The sequence below is a fragment of the Orcinus orca genome, unplaced genomic scaffold, assembly GCF_937001465.1.
Source record: "Orcinus orca unplaced genomic scaffold, mOrcOrc1.1 scaffold_51, whole genome shotgun sequence".
Lineage (NCBI taxonomy): Eukaryota > Metazoa > Chordata > Mammalia > Artiodactyla > Delphinidae > Orcinus > Orcinus orca.
In genome coordinates, this window is record NW_026044067.1 from 1,590,443 (window position 1) to 1,603,770 (window position 13,328).

General features: G+C 43.9%; 1 long non-coding RNA gene across 2 annotated transcripts in view; it reads right to left on the bottom strand.

Annotated features, from left to right (window-relative positions):
* LOC125963360 (uncharacterized) overlaps nucleotides 1–13,328 on the bottom strand; it is a 170,852-nt gene that overhangs the window by 117,697 nt on the left and 39,827 nt on the right. For both annotated transcript variants that reach the window (XR_007475225.1, XR_007475224.1), the window contains exon 2: nucleotides 11,637–11,794. This is a non-coding gene — a long non-coding RNA (uncharacterized LOC125963360). The remainder of the gene's footprint in view (nucleotides 1–11,636; nucleotides 11,795–13,328) is intronic.

Below are 13,328 nucleotides of genomic sequence, written 5' to 3' on the forward strand. Positions count from 1 at the left end.
GCATGATTGCTTCAGGCCCTAATCTGGTTCCGGCACGGCACGCTGAGCCTTTGGTTAATTCCTCTTCCTGGTGGGAAATGAGAGGTAAATTTGCCCGTCCAGACACCTCCAGCTAGTCTCTCATTGGTTCTCCCTATTCCTGTTCATCTTCCGCAGAAATTGCAAACTGGGCCAAACAGGAGGTTAAAGGCACTGACTCTCCAAGTCGGGGGAGTGTTAGTAAAGCGTCTGGAATGTTGCACCCGAGTACAAGGGGACGAGACTGAGACATATTTGAACACGTCTCCCGATCCCATGGTTGATCATACTGTGGGTTCCACATGCATGTTTTAGCTGAAGGAAGAATCCCTTAAACCTGGAGAGTTGAGACCCGTGGAATGGGTAGCATACAATATGACTTGAAAGGGTCTTCATTTGCTCACCGAACCTCTCCAATCCTATCACTGCTGCGTTTATGCCCCTGTACACACGCTTGATTCTCTTTCGGAGACAGAGCAATCCATAGGCTTTAAGATACTTACTAATCAGGTACATTATTAGGCGTTTAATATGGGGTGTTGAGTCCATTTCGTTGAGCAAGGAGTAGCTCTTGTCTATTACATATTTGGCTTAAGGAACGTTATCTGTGCTGATTTTAATCTCTGGTTTTATGCAGCACCCCAACTCACCTTTCCCCTTAAGCAAGCATAAGTTGGTTTTCTAAATTTGAGACCCTGTTCTGTTTTGTAATTCAGTTCCTGTGTAGCCAAGTTTACATTCCGTGTATTAGTGATATCTTATGATGTTTCTTTTTCTGTGTGACTTATTTCAGTTAGAATCATCATACCTGCATCCACTCATTTTCTGCTACAGGCCTGATGACATAGATTTCATTGCTGAGTGATATTCCATTGTATGTAAGTACCACAAATTCTTTATCCATTTTTCACTTTCTGCGATATTGAACTTGTACCGTAAACGAGGTTCTTGTAAACAGAGCCGTCCCAAACTTTGGGGTGGCTGTGTCTTTTTGATTTTAATTTCTCTAAGCTATAGGACCATAAGTGGAAGTGCCCTAGGCTCTGTTGCTTTGTTTTTTAGATGTTTCAGGAAACACCATACACTTCTCCCGAGTGGCTGTTGGCAATTTACATCCCGCCCATCAGCATAACAAGTCTCCCAGTTCTCCATGGCCTGTCCTGCCTTTCTGGATTTTACACTTTTTTCAGATTGCCCTTTTGACCTGGGGGAAGTGAGACTTCATTGTAGTGGAGATTTCCTTTGCAAGCTTGCTTGGTTGGCCAAAAAGGGCATATGCGTTTTTTCCTGAATATATTCAGGATAAAACGCATATGCCCTTTTTGGCCAAGTGCATCACTGTCGACGTTCTGCCTCTTTTGCTATGCTTTCAATGCAATTCCAGTCTACCTCGTGAAATCGGTTTCCTGCAATTCTGCCCCACTTTCAAGTCCTCTTGGCAGGCTTACTTCAGTATATTTTTGGACGATAGCTGTCATTTATAACTCTGCAGGTTTGTGAATTACAGTGCCCCTGAGCTCCTTTCTTCAACTCGCTTTCTTGTGAGCTGGCCGCAACACCGCAGGACTGCTTCAGGCCCTAATCTTGTTCCGGCACGGCACGCTGAGCCTTTGGTTAATTCCTCTTCCTGGTGGGAAATGAGAGTTAAATTTGCCCGTCCAGACACCTCCAGCTAGTCTCTCATTGGTTCTGCCTATTCCTGTTCATCTTCCGCAGAAATTGCAAACTGGGCCAAACAGGAGGTTAAAGGCACTAACTCTCCAAGTCGGGAGAGTGTTAGTAAAGCGTCTGTATTGTTGCACCCGAGTACCAGGGGATGAGAACTGAGACATATTTGAACACGTCTCCCGATCACACGGTTGATCATACTCTGGGTTCCACATGCATGTTTTAGCTGAAGGAAGAATCCCTTAAACCTGGACATTTGAGACCTGTGGAATGGGTACCATGCAATATGACTTCAAAGGGTCTTCATTTGCTCACCGAACCTCTCCAATGCTATCACTGCTGCGTTTATTCCCCTGTACACACGGTTGATTCTCTTTCGGAGACATAGAAATCCGTAGGTTTTAAGATACTTACTAGTCAGGGATATTATTAGGCGTTTAATATGGGGTGTTGAGTCCATTTCGTTGAGCAAGGAGTAGCTCTTGTCTATTCCATATTTGGCTTAAGGAACTTTATCTGTGCTCATTTCAATCTCTGGTTTTATGCAGCACCCCAACTCACCTTTCCCCTTAAGCAAGCATAAGTTAGTTTTCTAAATTTGAGACCCTGTTCTGTTTTGTAATTCAGTTCCTCTGTAGCCAAGTTTACATTCCGTGTATTAGTGATATCTTATGATGTTTCTTTTTCTGCGTGACTTATTTCAGTTAGAATCATCATACCTGTATCCACTCATTATGCTGCTACGGGCTTGATGAGATAGATGTCATTGCTGAGTGATATTGCCTTGTACGTAAGTACCACAACTTCTTTATCCATTTTTCACTTTCTGCAATATTGAACTTGTACCGTAAACGAAGTTCTTGTAAGCAGAGCCGTCTCAAACTTTGGGGTAGCTGTGTCTTTTTGATTTTAATTTCCCTAAGCTATAGGACCATAAGTGGAAGTGCCCTAGGCTCTGTTGCTTTGTTTTTTAGATGTTTCAGGAAACACCATACACTTCTCCCGAGTGGCTGTTGGCAATTTACATCCCGCCCATCAGCATAACAAGGCTCCCAGTTCTCCATGGCCTGTCCTGCCTTTCTGGATTTTACACTTTTTTCAGATGGCCCTTTTGACTGGGGGAAGTGAGACTTCATTGTAGTGCAGATTTACTTTGCAAGCTTGCTTGGTTGGCCAAAAAGGGCGTATGCGTTTTTTCCTGAATATATTCAGGAAAAAACGCATACGCCCTTTTTAGCCAAGTGCATCATTGTCGACGTTCTGCCTCTTTTCCTATGCTTTCAATGCAATTCCAGTCTACCTCCTGAAATCGGTTTCATGCAATTCTGCCCCGCTTTCAAGTCCTCTTGGCGGCCTTACTTCAGTATATTTTTGGAGGATAGCTGTCATTTATAACTCTGCAGGTTTGTGAATTACAGTGCCCCTGAGCTCCTTTCTTCAACTCGCTTTCTTGTGAGCTGGTCGCAACACCGCAGGATTGCTTCAGGCCCTAATCTGGTTCCGGCACGGCATGCTGAGCCTTTGGTTAACTCCTCTTCCTGGTGGGAAATGAGAGTTAAATTTGCCCGTCCAGACACCTCCAGCTAGTCTCTCATTGGTTCTCCCTATACCTGTTCATCTTCCGCAGAAACTGCAAACTGGGCCAAACAGGAGGTTAAAGGCACTGACTCACCAAGTCGGGAGAGTGTTAGTAAAGCGTCTGGAATGTTGCACCCGAGTACCAGGGGACGAAAACCGAGACATATTAGAACACGTCTCCCGATCACATGGTTGATCATACTCTGGGTTCCACATGCATGTTTTAGCTGAAGGAAGAATCCCTTAAACCTGGAGATTTGAGACCCGTGGAATGGGTACCATGCAATATGACTTCAGAGGGTCTTCGTTTGCTCACTGAACCTCTCCAATCCTATCACTGCTGCGTTTAAGCCCCTGTACACACGCTGGATTCTCTTTCAGAGACATAGCAATCCATAGGTTTTAAGATACTTACTAGTCAGGTAGATACTTAGGCGTTTAATATGGGGTTTTGAGTCCATTTCTTTCAGCAAGGTGTAGGTCTTGTCTATTCCATATTTGGCTTAAGGAACTTTATCTGTGCTCATTTCAATCTCTGGTTTTCTGCAGCACCCCAACTCACCTTTCCCCTTAAGCAAGCATAAGTTGGTTTTCTAAATTTGAGATCCTGTTCTGTTTTGTAATTCAGTTCCTGTGTAGCCAAGTTTACATTCCGTGTATTAGTGACAGCTTATGATGTTTCTTTTTCTGTGTGACTTATTTCAGTTAGAATCATCATACCTGAATCCACTCATTATGCTGCTACGAGCCTGATGACATAGATTTCATTGCTGAGTGATATTGCATTGTACGTAAGTACCACAATTTCTTTATCCATTTTTTGCTTTCTGCGATATTGAACTTGTACCGTAAACGAGGTTCTTGTAAACAGAGCCGTCCCAAACTTTGGGGTGGCTGTGTCTTTTTGATTTCAATTTCCCTAAGCTATAGGGCCATAAGTGGAAGTGCCCTAGGCTCTGTTGCTTTGTTTTTTAGATGTTTCAGGAAACACCATACACTTCTCCCTAGTGGCTGTTGGCAATTTACATCCCGCCCATCAGCATAACAAGGCTCCTAATTCAACATGGCCTGTCCTGCCTTTCTGGATTTTACACTTTTTTCAGATGGCACTTTTTGACCCGGGGAAGGGAGACTTCATTGTTGTGCAGATTTCCTTTGCAAGCTTGCTTGGTTGGCCAAAAAGGGCGTATGCGTTTTTTCCTGAATATTTTCAGGAAAAAACGCATACGCCCTTTTTGGCCAAGTGCATCATTGTCCACGTTCTGCCTCTTTTCCTATGCTTTCAATGCAATTCCAGTCTACCTCCTGAAATCGGTTTCCTGCAATTCTGCCCCGCTTTCAAGTCCTCTTGGCGGCCTTACTTCAGTATATTTTTGGAGGATAGCTGTCATTTATAACTCTGCAGGTTTGTGAATTACAGTGCCCCTGAGCTCCTTTCTTCAACTCACTTTCTTGGAAGCTGGCCGCAACACCGCATGATTGCTTCAGGCCCTAATCTGGTTCCGGCACGGCACGCTGAGCCTTTGGTTAATTCCTCTTCCTGGTGGGAAATGAGAGGTAAATTTGCCCGTCCAGACACCTCCAGCTAGTCTCTCATTGGTTCTCCCTATTCCTGTTCATCTTCCGCAGAAATTGCAAACTGGGCCAAACAGGAGGTTAAAGGCACTGACTCTCCAAGTCGGGGGAGTGTTAGTAAAGCGTCTGGAATGTTGCACCCGAGTACAAGGGGACGAGACTGAGACATATTTGAACACGTCTCCCGATCCCATGGTTGATCATACTGTGGGTTCCACATGCATGTTTTAGCTGAAGGAAGAATCCCTTAAACCTGGAGAGTTGAGACCCGTGGAATGGGTAGCATACAATATGACTTGAAAGGGTCTTCATTTGCTCACCGAACCTCTCCAATCCTATCACTGCTGCGTTTATGCCCCTGTACACACGCTTGATTCTCTTTCGGAGACAGAGCAATCCATAGGCTTTAAGATACTTACTAATCAGGTACATTATTAGGCGTTTAATATGGGGTGTTGAGTCCATTTCGTTGAGCAAGGAGTAGCTCTTGTCTATTACATATTTGGCTTAAGGAACGTTATCTGTGCTGATTTTAATCTCTGGTTTTATGCAGCACCCCAACTCACCTTTCCCCTTAAGCAAGCATAAGTTGGTTTTCTAAATTTGAGACCCTGTTCTGTTTTGTAATTCAGTTCCTGTGTAGCCAAGTTTACATTCCGTGTATTAGTGATATCTTATGATGTTTCTTTTTCTGTGTGACTTATTTCAGTTAGAATCATCATACCTGCATCCACTCATTTTCTGCTACAGGCCTGATGACATAGATTTCATTGCTGAGTGATATTCCATTGTATGTAAGTACCACAAATTCTTTATCCATTTTTCACTTTCTGCGATATTGAACTTGTACCGTAAACGAGGTTCTTGTAAACAGAGCCGTCCCAAACTTTGGGGTGGCTGTGTCTTTTTGATTTTAATTTCTCTAAGCTATAGGACCATAAGTGGAAGTGCCCTAGGCTCTGTTGCTTTGTTTTTTAGATGTTTCAGGAAACACCATACACTTCTCCCGAGTGGCTGTTGGCAATTTACATCCCGCCCATCAGCATAACAAGTCTCCCAGTTCTCCATGGCCTGTCCTGCCTTTCTGGATTTTACACTTTTTTCAGATTGCCCTTTTGACCTGGGGGAAGTGAGACTTCATTGTAGTGGAGATTTCCTTTGCAAGCTTGCTTGGTTGGCCAAAAAGGGCATATGCGTTTTTTCCTGAATATATTCAGGATAAAACGCATATGCCCTTTTTGGCCAAGTGCATCACTGTCGACGTTCTGCCTCTTTTGCTATGCTTTCAATGCAATTCCAGTCTACCTCGTGAAATCGGTTTCCTGCAATTCTGCCCCACTTTCAAGTCCTCTTGGCAGGCTTACTTCAGTATATTTTTGGACGATAGCTGTCATTTATAACTCTGCAGGTTTGTGAATTACAGTGCCCCTGAGCTCCTTTCTTCAACTCGCTTTCTTGTGAGCTGGCCGCAACACCGCAGGACTGCTTCAGGCCCTAATCTTGTTCCGGCACGGCACGCTGAGCCTTTGGTTAATTCCTCTTCCTGGTGGGAAATGAGAGTTAAATTTGCCCGTCCAGACACCTCCAGCTAGTCTCTCATTGGTTCTGCCTATTCCTGTTCATCTTCCGCAGAAATTGCAAACTGGGCCAAACAGGAGGTTAAAGGCACTAACTCTCCAAGTCGGGAGAGTGTTAGTAAAGCGTCTGTATTGTTGCACCCGAGTACCAGGGGATGAGAACTGAGACATATTTGAACACGTCTCCCGATCACACGGTTGATCATACTCTGGGTTCCACATGCATGTTTTAGCTGAAGGAAGAATCCCTTAAACCTGGACATTTGAGACCTGTGGAATGGGTACCATGCAATATGACTTCAAAGGGTCTTCATTTGCTCACCGAACCTCTCCAATGCTATCACTGCTGCGTTTATTCCCCTGTACACACGGTTGATTCTCTTTCGGAGACATAGAAATCCGTAGGTTTTAAGATACTTACTAGTCAGGGATATTATTAGGCGTTTAATATGGGGTGTTGAGTCCATTTCGTTGAGCAAGGAGTAGCTCTTGTCTATTCCATATTTGGCTTAAGGAACTTTATCTGTGCTCATTTCAATCTCTGGTTTTATGCAGCACCCCAACTCACCTTTCCCCTTAAGCAAGCATAAGTTAGTTTTCTAAATTTGAGACCCTGTTCTGTTTTGTAATTCAGTTCCTCTGTAGCCAAGTTTACATTCCGTGTATTAGTGATATCTTATGATGTTTCTTTTTCTGCGTGACTTATTTCAGTTAGAATCATCATACCTGTATCCACTCATTATGCTGCTACGGGCTTGATGAGATAGATGTCATTGCTGAGTGATATTGCCTTGTACGTAAGTACCACAACTTCTTTATCCATTTTTCACTTTCTGCAATATTGAACTTGTACCGTAAACGAAGTTCTTGTAAGCAGAGCCGTCTCAAACTTTGGGGTAGCTGTGTCTTTTTGATTTTAATTTCCCTAAGCTATAGGACCATAAGTGGAAGTGCCCTAGGCTCTGTTGCTTTGTTTTTTAGATGTTTCAGGAAACACCATACACTTCTCCCGAGTGGCTGTTGGCAATTTACATCCCGCCCATCAGCATAACAAGGCTCCCAGTTCTCCATGGCCTGTCCTGCCTTTCTGGATTTTACACTTTTTTCAGATGGCCCTTTTGACTGGGGGAAGTGAGACTTCATTGTAGTGCAGATTTACTTTGCAAGCTTGCTTGGTTGGCCAAAAAGGGCGTATGCGTTTTTTCCTGAATATATTCAGGAAAAAACGCATACGCCCTTTTTAGCCAAGTGCATCATTGTCGACGTTCTGCCTCTTTTCCTATGCTTTCAATGCAATTCCAGTCTACCTCCTGAAATCGGTTTCATGCAATTCTGCCCCGCTTTCAAGTCCTCTTGGCGGCCTTACTTCAGTATATTTTTGGAGGATAGCTGTCATTTATAACTCTGCAGGTTTGTGAATTACAGTGCCCCTGAGCTCCTTTCTTCAACTCGCTTTCTTGTGAGCTGGTCGCAACACCGCAGGATTGCTTCAGGCCCTAATCTGGTTCCGGCACGGCATGCTGAGCCTTTGGTTAACTCCTCTTCCTGGTGGGAAATGAGAGTTAAATTTGCCCGTCCAGACACCTCCAGCTAGTCTCTCATTGGTTCTCCCTATACCTGTTCATCTTCCGCAGAAACTGCAAACTGGGCCAAACAGGAGGTTAAAGGCACTGACTCACCAAGTCGGGAGAGTGTTAGTAAAGCGTCTGGAATGTTGCACCCGAGTACCAGGGGACGAAAACCGAGACATATTAGAACACGTCTCCCGATCACATGGTTGATCATACTCTGGGTTCCACATGCATGTTTTAGCTGAAGGAAGAATCCCTTAAACCTGGAGATTTGAGACCCGTGGAATGGGTACCATGCAATATGACTTCAGAGGGTCTTCGTTTGCTCACTGAACCTCTCCAATCCTATCACTGCTGCGTTTAAGCCCCTGTACACACGCTGGATTCTCTTTCGGAGACATAGCAATCCATAGGTTTTAAGATACTTACTAGTCAGGTAGATACTTAGGCGTTTAATATGGGGTTTTGAGTCCATTTCTTTCAGCAAGGTGTAGGTCTTGTCTATTCCATATTTGGCTTAAGGAACTTTATCTGTGCTCATTTCAATCTCTGGTTTTCTGCAGCACCCCAACTCACCTTTCCCCTTAAGCAAGCATAAGTTGGTTTTCTAAATTTGAGATCCTGTTCTGTTTTGTAATTCAGTTCCTGTGTAGCCAAGTTTACATTCCGTGTATTAGTGACAGCTTATGATGTTTCTTTTTCTGTGTGACTTATTTCAGTTAGAATCATCATACCTGAATCCACTCATTATGCTGCTACGAGCCTGATGACATAGATTTCATTGCTGAGTGATATTGCATTGTACGTAAGTACCACAATTTCTTTATCCATTTTTTGCTTTCTGCGATATTGAACTTGTACCGTAAACGAGGTTCTTGTAAACAGAGCCGTCCCAAACTTTGGGGTGGCTGTGTCTTTTTGATTTCAATTTCCCTAAGCTATAGGACCATAAGTGGAAGTGCCCTAGGCTCTGTTGCTTTGTTTTTTAGATGTTTCAGGAAACACCATACACTTCTCCCGAGTGCCTGTTGGCAATTTACATCCCGCCCATCAGCATAACAAGGCTCCCAGTTCTCCATGGCCTGTCCTGCCTTTCTGGATTTTACACTTTTTTCAGATGGCCCTTTTGACCGGGGGGAAGTGAGACTTCATTGTAGTGCAGATTTCCTTTGCAAAATTTCTTGGTTGACCAAAAAGTGCATATGCGTTTTTCCCTGAATATATTCAGGAAGAAACGCATACGCCCTTTTTGGCCAAGTGCATCATTGTCCCCGTTATGCCTCTTTTCCTATGCTTTAAATGCAATTCCAGTCTACCTTCTGAAATCGGTTTCCTGCAATTCTGCCCCGCTCTCAAGTCCTCTTGGCAGCCTTTCTTCACTATATTTTTGGACAATAGCTGTCATTTATAACTCTGCATGTTTGTGAATTACAGTGCCCCTGAGCTCCTTTCTTCAACTCATTTTCTTGTGAGCTGGCCGCAACACCGCAGGATTGCTTCAGGCCCTAATCTGGTTCTGGCACGGCATGCTGATCCTTTGGTTAATTCCTCTTCCTGGTGGGAAATGAGAGTTAAATTTGCCCGTCCAGACACCTCCAGCTAGTCTCTCATTGGTACTCCCTAAAGAGTCTGGAATGATGCACCCGAGTACCAGGGGACGAGTACTGAGACATATTTTAACACGTCTCCCAATCACAAGGTTGATCATACTCTGGGTTCCACATGCATGTTTTAGCTGAAGGAAGAATCCCTTAAACCTGGAGAGTTGAGACCCGTGGAATGAGTACCATGCAATATGACTTCAAAGGGTCTTCATTTGCTCACCGAATCTCTCCAATCCTATCACTGCTGCGTTTATGCCCCTGGACACACGCTTGATTCTCTTTCGGAGACATAGCAATCCATAGGTTTTAAGATACTTACTAGTCAGGTACATACTTAGGCGTTTAATATGGGGTGCTGAGTCCATTTCGTTCAGCAAGGTGTAGGTCTTGTCTATTACATATTTGGCTTAAGGAACTTTATCTGTGCTCATTTCAATCTCTGGTTTTATGCAGCACCCCAACTCACCTTTCCCCTTAAGCAAGCATAAGTTGGTTTTCTAAATTTGAGACCCTGTTCTGTTTTGTAATTCAGTTCCTGTGTAGCCAAGTTTACATTCCGTGTATTAGTGATATCTTATGATGTTTCTTTTTCTGTGTGACTTATTTCAGTTAGAATCATCATACCTGAATCCACTCATTATGCTGCTACGGGCCTGATGACATAGATTTCATTGCTGAGTGATATTGCATTGTACGTCAGTACCACAACTTCTTTATCCATTTTTCGCTTTCTGCGATATTGAACTTGTATCGTAAACGAGGTTCTTGTAAACAGAGCCGTCCCAAACATTGGGGTGGCTGTGTCTTTTTGATTTTAATTTCCCTAAGCTATAGGACCATAAGTGGAAGTGCCCTAGGCTCTGTTGCTTTGTTTTTTAGATGTTTCAGGAAACACCATACACTTCTCCCTAGTGGCTGTTGGCAATTTACATCCCGCCCATCAGCATAACAAGGCTCCTAATTCAACATGGCCTGTCCTGCCTTTCTGGATTTTACACTTTTTTCAGATGGCACTTTTTGACCCGGGGAAGGGAGACTTCATTGTTGTGCAGATTTCCTTTGCAAGCTTGCTTGGTTGGCCAAAAAGGGCGTATGCGTTTTTTCCTGAATATTTTCAGGAAAAAACGCATACGCCCTTTTTGGCCAAGTGCATCATTGTCCACGTTCTGCCTCTTTTCCTATGCTTTCAATGCAATTCCAGTCTACCTCCTGAAATCGGTTTCCTGCAATTCTGCCCCGCTTTCAAGTCCTCTTGGCGGCCTTACTTCAGTATATTTTTGGAGGATAGCTGTCATTTATAACTCTGCAGGTTTGTGAATTACAGTGCCCCTGAGCTCCTTTCTTCAACTCACTTTCTTGGAAGCTGGCCGCAACACCGCATGATTGCTTCAGGCCCTAATCTGGTTCCGGCACGGCACGCTGAGCCTTTGGTTAATACCTCTTCCTGGTGGGAAATGAGAGGTAAATTTGCCCGTCCAGACACCTCCAGCTAGTCTCTCATTGGTTCTCCCTATTCCTGTTCATCTTCCGCAGAAATTGCAAACTGGGCCAAACAGGAGGTTAAAGGCACTGACTCTCCAAGTCGGGGGAGTGTTAGTAAAGCGTCTGGAATGTTGCACCCGAGTACAAGGGGACGAGACTGAGACATATTTGAACACGTCTCCCGATCCCATGGTTGATCATACTGTGGGTTCCACATGCATGTTTTAGCTGAAGGAAGAATCCCTTAAACCTGGAGAGTTGAGACCCGTGGAACGGGTAGCATACAATATGACTTGAAAGGGTCTTCATTTGCTCACCGAACCTCTCCAATCCTATCACTGCTGCGTTTATGCCCCTGTACACACGCTTGATTCTCTTTCGGAGACAGAGCAATCCATAGGCTTTAAGATACTTACTAATCAGGTACATTATTAGGCGTTTAATATGGGGTGTTGAGTCCATTTCGTTGAGCAAGGAGTAGCTCTTGTCTATTACATATTTGGCTTAAGGAACGTTATCTGTGCTGATTTTAATCTCTGGTTTTATGCAGCACCCCAACTCACCTTTCCCCTTAAGCAAGCATAAGTTGGTTTTCTAAATTTGAGACCCTGTTCTGTTTTGTAATTCAGTTCCTGTGTAGCCAAGTTTACATTCCGTGTATTACTGATATCTTATGATGTTTCTTTTTCTGTGTGACTTATTTCAGTTAGAATCATCATACCTGCATCCACTCATTTTCTGCTACAGGCCTGATGACATAGATTTCATTGCTGAGTGATATTCCATTGTATGTAAGTACCACAAATTCTTTATCCATTTTTCACTTTCTGCGATATTGAACTTGTACCGTAAACGAGGTTCTTGTAAACAGAGCCGTCCCAAACTTTGGGGTGGCTGTGTCTTTTTGATTTTAATTTCCCTAAGCTATAGGACCATAAGTGGAAGTGCCCTAGGCTCTGTTGCTTTGTTTTTTAGATGTTTCAGGAAACACCATACACTTCTCCCGAGTGGCTGTTGGCAATTTACATCCCACCCATCAGCATAACAAGGTTCCCAGTTCTCCATGGCCTGTCCTGCCTTTCTGGATTTTACACTTTTTTCAGATGGCCCTTTTGACCGGGGGAAGTGAGACTTCTTTGTAGTGCAGATTTCCTTTGCAAGCTTGCTTGGTTGGCCAAAAAGGGCGTATGCGTTTTTTCCTGAATATATTCAGGGAAAAACACATACGCCCTGTTTGGCCAAGTGCATCACTGTCGACTTTCTGCCTCTTTTGCTATGCTTTCAATGCAATTCCAGTCTACCTCCTGAAATCGGTTTCCTGCAATTCTGCCCCGCTTTCAAGTCCTCTTGGCGGCCTTACTTCAGTATATTTTTGGAGGATAGCTGTCATTTATAACTCTGCAGGTTTGTGAATTACAGTGCCCCTGAGCTCCTTTCTTCAACTCGCTTTCTTGTGAGCTGGTCGCAACACCGCAGGATTGCTTCAGGCCCTAATCTGGTTCCGTCCCGGCACGCTGAGCCTTTGGTTAATTCCTCTTCCTAGTGGGAAATGAGAGTTAAATTTGCCCGTCCAGACACCTCTAGCTAGTCTCTCATTGGTTCTCCCTATTCCTGTTCATCTTCCGCAGAAATTGCAAACTGGGCCAAACAGGAGTTTAAAGGCACTGACTCTCCAAGTCGGGAGAGTGTTAGTAAAGGGTCTGGAATGTTACACCCGAGTACCAGGGGAGAAGAACTGAGACATATTTGAACACGTCTCCCGATCACACGGTTGATCATACTCTGGGTTCCACATGCATGTTTTAGCTGAAGGAAGAATCCCTTAAACCTGGACATTTGAGACCTGTGGAATGGGTACCATGCAATATGACTTCAAAGGGTCTTCATTTGCTCACCGAACCTCTCCAATGCTATCACTGCTGCGTTTATGCCCCTGTACACACGCTTGATTCTCTTTCGGAGACATAGCAATCCATAGGTTTTAAGATACTTACTAGTCAGGGATATTATTAGGCGTTTAATATGGGGTGTTGAGTCCATTTCGTTGAGCAAGGAGTAGCTCTTGTCTATTCCATATTTGGCTTAAGGAACTTTATCTGTGCTCATTTCAATCTCTGGTTTTATGCAGCACCCCAACTCACCTTTCCCCTTAAGCAAGCATAAGTTAGTTTTCTAAATTTGAGACCCTGTTCTGTTTTGTAATTCAGTTCCTCTGTAGCCAAGTTTACATTCCGTTTATTAGTGATATCTTATGA